The sequence below is a fragment of the Notamacropus eugenii genome, chromosome 2 (assembly GCF_028372415.1).
Source record: "Notamacropus eugenii isolate mMacEug1 chromosome 2, mMacEug1.pri_v2, whole genome shotgun sequence".
In the NCBI taxonomy this organism is placed as follows: domain Eukaryota; kingdom Metazoa; phylum Chordata; class Mammalia; order Diprotodontia; family Macropodidae; genus Notamacropus; species Notamacropus eugenii.
Window position 1 is genome coordinate 477978970 of NC_092873.1, and position 12973 is coordinate 477991942.

The 12973-nt window shown below is 38.0% G+C and overlaps 1 long non-coding RNA gene across 2 annotated transcripts in view; it reads right to left on the bottom strand.

Annotated features, from left to right (window-relative positions):
* Positions 1 to 12973, bottom strand: part of LOC140529792 (uncharacterized) — an 87291-nt gene that overhangs the window by 25632 nt on the left and 48686 nt on the right. The window lies entirely within an intron of this gene.

Below are 12973 nucleotides of genomic sequence, written 5' to 3' on the forward strand. Positions count from 1 at the left end.
AGTATTTTATATATCACCTTTTCTCCTTCCCCCTACCATCATCTGTGCTCAGTTCCAGTGAGAAATTGGGGTTGGGGGTGGCCTTATGTAAAGGAAAAGGATAATGGAGGAAAGTGAGGAGAAAATGGGGGAATGATAAAGGCAGGGGGAAAAGATGGAAAAAGGACAGTCAGGTAGAGAGAAAGAGGAAGTAAGATGAATGTTTGATAAAAGAAAAGAAAAGAGAATGAGTGACTTAGGGATAAGAGGAAAGAGACAAGAAAATAAGGGAAAGAGAAAGAAGAAAGACAAAGGAAATCAGTTTTCTCAAACATCACGTACTTTAAATAAACAGAGGAAATCTAGGTCCTAAATGTAATTAATTCTTCCCTTAACAGGAAAAAATTCATTACAAGAGAAAGCCAACAGCAGCCACCACTCATCTGTAACATTGCTAGAATGAGCTATGTCCCTGTTCTTTTCCTAAGTGAAGGCTGAGCCTCTGGGCCATTATTTCCCTAAAGATCAGGTCTACTTCTAGCCAGTTGTTTATTACTTATTCATTCTTCTCCTTCCCATGTCTTGATAAACATGATTACTCAGCCTTGGCCCTGATAACACATCCAGCAGTTCAGGCAACTTGAAAAAGTCAGACCTGCTGTTCTAGGACTGTGCAATCTGCCTTGTTTTATTAAAGAGTTTGTTTGGAATCCTAAGGTCCAAAAGGACAACTAATGTAGCAAGAAGAATGCCAAAGCCTTTATAACTCACTGGGATGGCTGCTCCAGAGTCCCAAGGAAATAGTGTGATCATGTTCAGTTGATGAGAGATGGCTTTCATTAATAAATAAAAGTGCTTGCTATAGGGGGCAACCGGGTGGCATGGATAGAAGGTAGGGCCTGGAGTCAAGAAAACCTGAATTCAAATCTGACCTCAGATATTTAATAGCTGTGTAACCCTGGCTTAGTCACTTAACCATGTTTACCTCAGTTTCCTCATCTGTAAAATGAGCTGGAGAAGGATATAGCAAACCACTCCAGTAACTCTGCCAAGAAAACCCCAGACGGGGTCATGAAGATTCAGTCATAACAGAAACAACTGAATAAGTCTCCTACAGGAAAAGTAGAATGCGCTCTGCAGAGGCAAGACATAGTTGGTAAAGCACTGAACTTAGTTTAAAACTGGGATTCAAATCCCACCTGATACAAGCTAGTTTTATAACCTTTGGCAAGGCATTGAAACTTCTCAGAGCCTTAGTGTCTTTGCCCCTAAAATAGAAAGACTGGCATCTCAAATGGGTTGTTGTTGTGAGGATCAAATAAGAAAACGTATGTAAAATACTTTGTATCTGCAATCCTTGTGTCAGATTCCAATCTGACACAATAAATAGATCAATCTCAGTGGATTGCCTCTCAGTTTGGTGCTTTGTAACCATCTGTCTACCTTGAAAACCCTTGGAATATGATTTGTGACTCTGAAAAGACACTGGACTTAGTTCTTCTGTGAGTATTCAAGCTAACAAAGTAATTAATAATAACTCACATTTCTATAACACCTTTAGATTTTCAAAGAGCTTCATAAATGGCTCATTTTATCTTTGTAACATATCTTAGAGGTTATCCGCATTTTACAGATGAGGAAAATGAGGTAGAAAGAAGTTAAGTGACTTGCTCAAGTTGACACAGTTCAAACTCAGATCATCTTGATGCCAAGTCTACCTAGCTACCTCTGAACATAAAATTTCTGTTGTTGTTCAGTTGATTCAGTCTTGAATAATTCTTCATGACTGTATTTGGGGTCTTCTTGGCAAAGATACTGGAGTGATTTGCTGTTTCCTTCTCCAGCATATTTTACAGATGAAGAAACTGAATCCACTAGGGTTAAGGGACTTGTCCAGGGTCACATAGCTAGTAAGTGTCTCTGAGGCCAGATCTGAACTCAGGAAGATGAATCTTCTTGACTACAGGCCCAGCAGTCTATCCACCGTACTACTTAGCTACCTCCTGAACATGGAATAGGCTTACTTAAAGCAGTAACAAAGAGAAAGGATATATAGCAGAGTCTTTAGTCAAGCCATTGGGAGAATATTTCCAATGAAACTCTGTTTAACATCCCAAAAATTCAGTTTGTAGTCTCCACAAACTCATAGCACTAAAAAAAATGAGGCCCTTGGGAGTAGAATCCTGAGTTCCAAGACCATTGTGACTCTTGCTCTCATGGCTTCTCCCATTTGGACCTTGATGGATCCAGCTGTCTAGTTCCTTTGCTTCAGTGTCCCCACTTCTCAGCTAAACATGAGTAGTCTACATAGCTTCCCACTCACACCCAATTTGTGGCTGACTACACTGCTCAGGTTGGTGTTCCATCCTCTCCTGCATAGCATGCCAAGCTACTCTCTCCCTTCATGGTTAAATTGTAAAGTGCTGTGAGGATAATCCAGAGAGGAATGGAGAACCAGTGCTTTGAAAGCCAAGACTCACGTTGGGCATCCATGAGATAGGCTCTAATAATGTCTATGGCTTATTTTTCACAACCAACATTTCATCTTCTGTGGGCGGATGAAGTAGCATCTTCCACCCACAGACACCTCTACTATCTCACACACCTGTGCTGGGAGTGGAGCTCAGGCAGTCTTTTACAGCTGAGAGATCAGTTCCCTGCATAACTTTTGGGAGATTTGGAGTCTTATGCAGGTTTCTAACCCCATATGTGTCTGCTCTATTTCTATCTTACCCAGATTCCTAAGTAAAGCCCTTTGTAAGTTAATTCAGAACTGGGTCTTCTACATGATTAAAGACAACAATCTTTTTAGTGGTTCAAGGTCTTGTCACTGCTGGTTCACACATGAGTGAGATAATAAAATCTCATGTCTGAGACAATAGCTCCGAAGGTTAGTTAAAATTTATTAAGTGCCTACTATGTATTAGGCATTGTGTTAAATGTTGGTATACAAAGAAAGGGGGGAAAATCACCAGACCTTGCTCCCAAGGAGCTCACAATCTAACAGGGAAGACAACATGGAAACAAGTGTATACAAACAGGATACAGGAAAAACTGGAAGTAAGCAACAGAGGGAAGGCACTAGAATTAAGCAAGATTAAGAAAGATTTCTTGTAGAGGGTGGATGTGAAGCCAGGAGGCAGAGATGAGGAGGGAGAGAAGCCAGGGACTTGTGGACACACAATGAAAAAACAGGTCTTGTGTCTTGAGTGTCTTGTAGAAGGAGCAACAAAGAGGTCAGTACCCCATGGAATCTCAGACTGTAAACCAGAGAAAGGTATGGAAAGGACTGGAAACATAAAAATGAACCAGGTTATGAAGGGTTTGAAACACCAAGCAAAGGACTTTGTACTTGACACTGGAGAATACAGATTCATTATTGCCAAACTTCTTTGATGGTCTTTGTGCCCAAAACTTCAGGTATGTTATATAGCACAGCCTGTCATGTGGTGTTTCTTCACTGATTCACATCATAGAGGAAGACACACACAGACTGAGTCACACAAGAATAAAAGGCAGAGATTTGCTGCTGTGCCATGAAGAGGTCTCATTTGGTTTGCCAGTTCTCTGCTTCTATCCATCTATCTCTGTCTCAATGTCTGTCTGTCTGTCTGTCTGTCTCTCTCTCTCTCTCTCTCCTTTGCCCCTTTCCATGATAAATATCCCAAAAGAGCAATATTCTTAGCTGGTCAATAAATACCAGTCCAGAATTTTTGGATATACTTGTGTGTATGTGCGTGTATGCACACACATGTATATATACTATATACGTGTGTGAACATGAATATGTGTGTGCATATGTACATTGTTATACTTTGTATATGTATATAACATATATATGTTATACTATGTACATGTATATAACACATATATATCTCCTTGGTCTTACCTACAGGCAACATCATAGCTGGAGACAGACTAAGTGTATATGTCCAGAGACATAGACATTTAGATGTTCTGGATCCAGACAAATAACTGAATGGATCCCTGGGCAGTCTGGACTATCCATTCCCTCCAGCATCATCCCTTGCAAATAGCTCCCCAACCTAACAGCTATGGAAGAAGCAAAATGTGTATTCTCTGAGACGTTAGTAAGGCAATGCCCCCCCCTCCCAAAAAATGTCAAGTATCCATGAGATTGTATAGCTACCATCATTCATATGATATCAGATGAACAGAAGTGCTTGACTGTAGGCCAAATGAACATTTGTTATAAGTGAGCATTGCGCTATTATATAATGGTTAAAGATCTTTAACTATTTCCTAGTTAATTCAAAATTAAAGTACTTGGGAGTGGAAGGTATTGTAACAGAAGGATGATGAATTAGTCAGTTTCAAAAAACGTCCAATGGACTTTTGTTTGTCTTTCATAATTATTGTTATTATTACTGTCATTATTTTCTTTTTATAAAAAGGAAAAGTGGATATCTAGGGAACTGCAAGAAATCACTTCCATCAAATTAAGAATTGTTTTGAATAAATTTAAAGTAACTCATTTACTAATTAATGTTTTTGCATCAAGGTTTAGATATCAGTTTCCATTGTTTCTAACTTTTTTCTTTACATCTTATTCCTCCCCCCAAATATTAACTTATTATATGTATTACCTGTCTAAGGAGGTGTGTCGTTTAGTAATCAGGTTATTTAGTTATTTGGGATAGATCTGAATTGTACTGTTTTCTTCAACTCCACCATCTTGGTCCTGACAGAGTTAAAACTCCAACTCTTTCCTACCTTTTCAGTCTTCTTATACCTTATTCCTCTTGAAGGACACTGCAATCCAGTGACGCTGGCTCCCTTGCTACTCCACAAGACACTCTGTCTCCCAATTCCAGGTATTTTCATTGGCTATCTCCCATGCCTCGAATTCTCCCTCTTGTCATCACTACCCACTGACTTCCTTCACATCCCAGCTAAAATCCCACCTTCTGCAAGAAGCCTTTTGCAATCTCCCTTGTAGCACCTTTCTTCTCTTGATTATCCTACATTTATCATATATACGTATATATATATGTATGTATGTATGTATATGTATATATATGTGTGTATATGTATGTATGTGTTATATTACATATCTTGTTTATACAAAGCTGTTTTCATGTTGTCTTTCCATTAGACTGTAAACTCAAGATCAAGGACTGCCATCTGGCAGAAACTAGGCATAAACCAACATCTCATACCATATACCAAGATAAGATCAAAAAGGCCACATGACTTAGACCTAAAGCATGATATCATAAGTAAATTTGGGAAGCATGAAAAAAATTATCTGTCAGTCTATGAATAAGGGAAGAATTATAACCAAATGTGAGATAGAGAGGATCACGAAAAGTAGAATGGATCATTTTAATTATATTAAATTAAAAAGGTTTTACATAAACAAAACCAGTGTAGCCAAAATTAGAAGAAAAGAAAGAAACTGGAGGGAGAAAGAATGTACAGCAAATTTCTCTGATGAAGGTATCATACTTCTCACTTTCTCAATGGATGAGAGAAGTGTTGGAGAGAAGAGGAGCATCTGGAACTAAAAAATTATTTAAATGTGTTTTTAAAAAAAAGATCAGGGATTGCCTTTTTTCTTTCTTTGCCTCAGTCCTTAGACACCTAGATGGCACAGTAGGTTGAGCACTGGGCTTAAAGTCAGGAAACTCTGAGTCCAGATTTGGCCTCAGACACTTACTAACTGTGTTACTATGGGTAAATCACTAAACTTGTCTCCCTCAGTTTCCTTAACTATAAATAGGAATAAAGGTAACATCTACCTGCCCTGGGTTGTTGTGAAGATCTACTGAGATAAAATTTATAAGACACTGAGTTCCTGGCACATAGTAGGTACTATTTAAGTGCTAGGTATTATTACTATTTATTATTGTGCAAGGTCGTTTTATGTTGTCTCCTCATCAAATGTGAACTCAGGAGAAAGAATTGTATTTTTTCTTTCTTTATGTTACCCAATACTTACCACAGTGCCTGACACATAGTAGGTGCTTAGTAAATGTTTAACTTAGTAATGTTTAATGTTTGATTGAAGGATCACGGTGTACAGCAGGAAAATAGGGGAAAGGTTAAACAATATTGCAAAGGAAAATGAAGAATGATGTACTGAAATTGTCAAAGAGTGAGAGGGAAATTCTGGAATGGAGATTCTAACAGGCAACTATGATTCAAGGAAGGAAAAGGACCCAGAACGGATATCTAATGGGCAGTTTTCTGATTGAGGGTATAAATAGCTAGAAGGCAAAAAATATCCTATTTGGAAAAATCCTGGGGAAGAATACAATCCAACTTTCCTGGGCTATCAAAACCCAAAATTCCTCTAGATTCCAGAACAGGTAAAATAATGACTCTGAATTCAATATTTTATAATTTATGATTTATATTTTTATGTAATTTATATTTTAGAATTATAATTTTCACTGATTCAGTTCCACTGGAAAAACATTTATTGAGTACACTCTTGGGGTATAGTCAGGGGACATGCTCTCTGCCCTAAAGAAGCTGATAAGATTTATGCACATGGAAGATGTGTCTTATACACATAAAACAGAACCACAGAATTTGAGAGTTGGAAAAGACTTTAGGGGTCAGCTAGTCCAACTCATACTTGAACAAGAAAGTCTTCTACAGTCTTTCCCAGCAAAGTCAAACCAAAACCTCTAGAGGCAATCCATTCCATTTTTGGATATATTTTAGGAAATATTTTCTGACATTAAGCCTAAATTTGCCCATTTGCAATTTTCATTCATTACTCTTCATTCTCCCCTCTGAAGCCAGGTAGAATATGTTTATTTCATCTTCCTTTTGATGGCTTTTCAAATACTTGAAGACAGTTGCCATGTTCCCCCTTAAGTTCTGCTTTTCTGAGCTAAATAGACTCAGGTCTTTGAACTAACCTTCAAATGGCATGAAGGATGTTCTTCACTTCCAAGACATCTCCTCACGATATTGCCTACATTCTAGTTATTGCGCTCACCTCCTTCTCACAATATCCTTGGAAGACACTACAAGTTCTCCTGGCTTGGCTATTTGAGCTTTCACCTTATCTTGTTGGGAATTACACCCCACACTAAATCAGTATGTTCTGTCCCCATATTCCTTTCCAGCTCCCTTTTATGAATTGTTCTACCTATTAGAATGTAAATTCTTTAAGGGTAGTGACTTCCCTTTATATATTGTCTCCTCTCATTAGAATGTGAGTTCCTTGAGAACAGAGACTGTTTTGTTTACTTGTATTTGTATATCCAGTGCTTAAGACAGTGCCTGATACATTGGAAATATTTAATAAATATTCTATCTATCATCTTTATCATCATCCTAGATGCCCTCCTCTGGACACTCTCCTGCTTATCAAATAGGTGAAGGGATGCTTACTGACCTAAGAACTACTTAGACTTTAGAGAAAAATGAACAACCTCATGATTCAGCCATAATTCAAGCGTCCTTCATGATCTATTATTCAATTATTTGGCTAGGTACACAACACAACACTACCTGCCTGCTTTATCTTTCTGTTCCCTTTTGCCTTTTCCCCTGACCTTAAAATCTGGACATAGACAGCACATTTTATCTCCAAGACCCCTCTTCCAAATTTGGTCCATAAAATCAATTGGTTAGTTCATGGTGTTCATGGCCAGCATCATGCCTCCAACTCATAAATTGTCCAGGTGCTTGCTATGTTCCACACTCGTAAATTGTATCCCCAACCCTGACAGACCATTTAGTCTGACCAGCTGTTTTGCAAATGTGTGCTACTGATTACAAGGGAAAATGGGTAAGAAAGAAAGACCCAGTACAATCCATCACCACTCCTGGGAAAATAGTGTCATCTTTATTTATATACAAAGGAGAGCACCACATGGCAAAGTGGAAAATGAACTGAACCTTGAGTCAAGAGACCTGGCTTCAAATCCCAGACCCCAGATTTCTGATCTGCACGTTCACCTTTGAGAGCTGATGCCAGGTGGTTAGGAAACCTCATTAGGATACTACAAATACAATGGCTAGACTGTATTGTTCAATATAATAACATGAAACTTGTTGTAGACAGTAGTACAATAGCTTATCTAATAGTTTCTCCTTATAAACCATGAAATATACTTTCAAGAAAGTATACATGCTTGGATTATATTTCAAATTAATTTAATGTTCTTAAATATATACACATGAATTTCCAAGAAGCTTTTTTCATACCCCAAGCTGTACTAGACTATTATCATTACTCCTGGGATCACAATTTACAACTTACATGCAACTGATAATGAGGATACAGGTGTTAATCACCTTTTAATGCTTTTCTGTTTCTTAGTCTGAAGACTAAACATATAAATTAACTCATTTCCTCCTGGCTATTGTCATACTTCCTGTTTTACAGACCTCCAAATCTGTTGTTTTACTCTCTTTCCTCTCTTAAGCCTCTCAACTATCTCTTAAATGTCAAATGTATGGTGCTTCTCCATGTGTCTTCCGTTCTTTCAAATTCGCTATGTCCAAACGAATGATTTCCTCATTTCAGTCCCTGGTTTCTCAATCCTTGGTTCCTTTGATACATTAGGAAAGCTTCACACAAAATTATTTTCTTTCAAAATTAAATTATTTCTTCACAAAGAAAGATTGGTAAAAATACTGGGTGAAAATATAGAAAGTATCTTATTAAAATTTTAAATTTAGACATACCAGCAAATGGGATGAAGTTGGCAGAACCGTTAAGAGGACAAAGTAAATGATGCACTTGCCTCATGCACATGGCTATAGGGCATAGAAAAATATGGCAGCCACTATCCCAAACACACCAATCCATTTATATGGAGACAAGTAAAATACACAATACAAAACAGTAAATATAGATTTATTAATGGTCTGCTATGTGCCAGGCACTGTGCTAAGCACTGGGAATAAATAAGGGAAAAAAGACAATCCCTGACATCAAGAAGCTTACAGTCTAATGACAGAAGACAATATAAATAGTAAGCTGAAACATGAAAATGGAGGGGGTAAAGTATAAGGGGGATGGGGAAATGAATGATATTGGTAGAGTCAAAAACAAAAAAAGCAGCTGGTAGGAAATGAAGAGATGACTGTAAATTATGAGCCCTCCATAAATGAAGACTTGAGGCAGAGTTGGGGGGAGAGGTTCAATTTTATGTTCTTGCCTAGAGAGCATAACAGTTTGTTATGCATTGTAAGCTAACACTAGAGAGAGAGAGAGAGAGAGAAAGAGAGAGAGAGAGAACAAACATAATAATATCTAACATTTCTATAGAGCTTACTCTATGCCAGGTACAGTGCTATGTTTTACAATTATTACCTCATCTGATGTTCACAACAGCTCTATTCACTGGGCCACCCAGCTGTAAGGAAGTATGAAAGCATCAATAGAATTTTCTCTATATGCTTTCTATGATGAGAGGTACCCACTATACATCTATGTACATCCTAATCCTACATCATGAAGAATGACTCTATGCTCTACGTATGACTAGGATTTCCTATGTGCCAGGAACAAGCCCATGGATGGCCAATGTTAGCATGTCTTCTTTTTTTTTTTTTTTTTAGAAAAAGAAATATCTTTTGGATACATAGTTTTTATATCCCTGTCATTTACAAATGACTGTACCCCCAAGACCTTCCTTATTACAAAATAAATGAAACAAAACAAATCAGTATATTTGCCACATCTGACAGTGTATGCCGCTTTCTTTCCCTATAATTCGCCACCTCTCTGCCATGAGGAAGGATCCCTAGTTGACTTTTGGTCCTTTGTAGTACAAATGATGTCTTGCACTTCCTGGAATTCTAATATCTTTTCATGTCATTTTTCTTTGTGTTATTGTGCTCATTGTGTAAATTTTTCTCATGAGTCTCCTTACTTTGCCTTACATCAATTCGTACACATGGTTCTGATTTCATTCTATTTATCATTTCTTACAAGGCAAAAATATCATACTACCATCATATATATCACAACTTGTTTAGTCACTCCTCAATTTAAAGGCACCTACTAGGTTTCCAGTTTTCTTGCTATCACAAACGATGCTGCCCAAATATCTCTACATTTGAGAGCATGCCCTCTGTATGTGACCCTTTGGCATACATGCCCAGTGGTGGTATCACTGTGTACATTTCCATGTTTTCTCCAAACCAGATCCAAGTTGTTTTCCAGAACATCAATTTATATTCCACCTATACTCAGGTAAACCAGGCTGAGGACTCCTGCAGGTCCCAGGATTGTTTGGAGACTCCCTAGAGTTTTGTAGCCTGGATACATCAAGGCTATATGAGGCATCTGTCTGCCTTTCACTCCTCAGTGGGAGGGTCCTCTGTGAAAAACTAATATGTCTATGGGGACAACACTAGCCTCCATTTCGATGTGCTGAAATAAACAAGAAGCTTACTTAATGAAAAAACTCAAACATTAGCTCATGTCCCAGTCTTAAAGCCTTTATGAAGCTTTGTAAACAAAGAACAAGTACAAAAATCCTAATTCTGGCAGCATGTTAAAGACTGGGCAGGACTACAACCCCATCTTTTTTCACAAGGAGAGGGCTCTGTGAAGTGGAAATGATTCATTTCAGTTGGAAGAGAAAGCAGGACAGTAACATCTTAACAACTGAGATATAAGTTTCTTTGAGTCCTAAAAGCTCTTAATTTCATCACCCCTCAGTACTCGCCCACAAACTTTTTGCATTTTTTTCTGACTGCTGCACAACACAAAAGACACTGTGGTATAAGTGAGGGGAAAACTGGCTTGCCTTTCACTGAAGAAAAAATACCATCATCCTTATAGAGGTGAAAACCATTAGTCTGACTTTTCTGGGCCACGCATCTTGGGAGTGCAGCTATATGGTCATGGGTGCAGTGGAATCCACAGAGGTCTGAGTTAGATATGTGCAATTTCTTCCTACTGTCATTTCAAAAAGAGAAATAGGTGGGTACTAAATCAGACTAAACCTCTACCCCTCATGTGGCAAAATCAACTTCCTCTGCTCCCTCGTCTCTTACTTCCTACGCAGTTAGGTGATACAAAGGATAGAGTTCTAGACCTGGAGTCTGGGAAAATTGAGTTCAAATCCATCCTTATTTTCTAGCTATGGGACCCTGGACAAATCACTTAACCTGTCTGCCTCAGTTTCCTCAACTGTAAAATGGGAGTCATTATAATGTCTACCTCCCAGTGTTGTTATGAAGACCAAACGAGATGAATTTGTAAAGAAGTTAACACAGTGTCTGGCACATAGTAGGCTCTTAATATTTGTTTGTTGGTGGTTTAATCTTCATCCAGTCAGAAATAAATTAAAGAACTGCTAAAAATTAGTGCTGGGTACCAAGGTACTATAGTGGATAGAGTGCCTGGCCTGGAATCAGGAAGACTCATCTTCCTGAGTTCAAATTTGACCTCATATACTTCCTAGCTATGGGACCCTGGACAAGTCACTTCACCCTGTTTGCCTCAGGTTCCTCATCTGTAAAATGAACTGGAGGAGGAAATGACCAACCACTCCAGTATCTCTGCCAAGAATACTCCAAATAGGGTCACTAAGAGTCAGTCACGACTGAAAACAATTGAACAACAATAACACATCACTGAGAACCCATTTGAGATTAGGCAAGATAAATTTGTAGTGACCCTGAGAAGCAAAGCTGCATGACTCTCCAGCACTGCTCCTAAGTTCTAAAATAGAATGGAGGACTAGAAAAAGTGACTAATGAAAGAACAAGCAGAGAATGGATTCAAGGTTGTATCACTGTGCTTTGGTACATAGGGAGTGTTCAATGAGCACATGTTTATTAAATTGAATTGAAAGGAGAAGTGAAAACAATGTAGGGGAGTAATGGATAATTACAAATCAAGACTAAAAAGGGAAGAGGAACAGGAGGCCAGAGAGGAATTCTGACCTGAGAGCATGATATGTCCATACATGGTGCTCTTTTAGGTTCACAGGGTTTGACTTGGATGTATTCATTCTTCTTAAGAATTTTACAACCTAGTAACAGAGTTGGTCATCTAAGAACAGGATCAGTTCTCAATAACAGTATTGTGGACTGGGTTCAAATCCCACCTCTAACACATAACAGGCTGTATAACCCTAGACCAGTCATTGACCTGTCTCTGTTCTGCTCCATGAAACTCTAAGAATAAAATAAAGTGACCTGTGACCTGCATTGGTAGAGGGAGTTTCCTCACCGATGAAAGAAAGAGCATTCCCTTTACCAATGACATCACAAGGGTAGTCTCCTTATCCTTAACAATGTAATGTATTATCTATCATATCTGAAAATGGTGCTCTGCAATTTGGAACTATGCCCAAAGGTCTATAAAACCATGCATACCCATTTACCTAGCAACGCTACTGCTAGGTCTGTATGCCAAAAAAGATAAAAAACAAAAAGGAAAAGGATGTATATGTACAAAAATATTTATGGTAGCTCTTTTCTAGGAGTAAAGAATTAGAAATTGAGAGGATGTCCATGATTTAGAAAATGGCTGAGCAAGTTGCAGTATGTAATTATGATGGAATACTATTGTACTTTAAGAAATGAGGAATAGGAAAGCCTGGAAAGACTTGCATGGGCTAATGCAAAGTAAAATGTATTGTGTACAAAGTATCAATAATATTGTAAGATGATCGGCAGTGAATGACTGAGCTATTCTCAGAAATACAACAATCCAAGACAATTCTGAAGGACTCATGATTAAAAATGCTACCCAGACCCACAGAAAGAACTGATGGTGTCTGAATGAAGACTAAAGCATACCATTTTTTTACTATCTTTATTTTTCTTGAGGTTTTTTGGTCTATATTTTCTTTCAAAATATTGCTATTATGGATATGTTTTGCATGGCTACACATGTATAACTTATATCAAATTGCTTGTCTTCTCAATGGGGGGGTGGAAAGAGGGCAAGGGAGAGAATTTGGAACTCAACTTTTTAAAAACAAATTGTAAAAATTGTTTTTACATGTAACTGAGGAAGAATAAAATATTTTAAAAAATA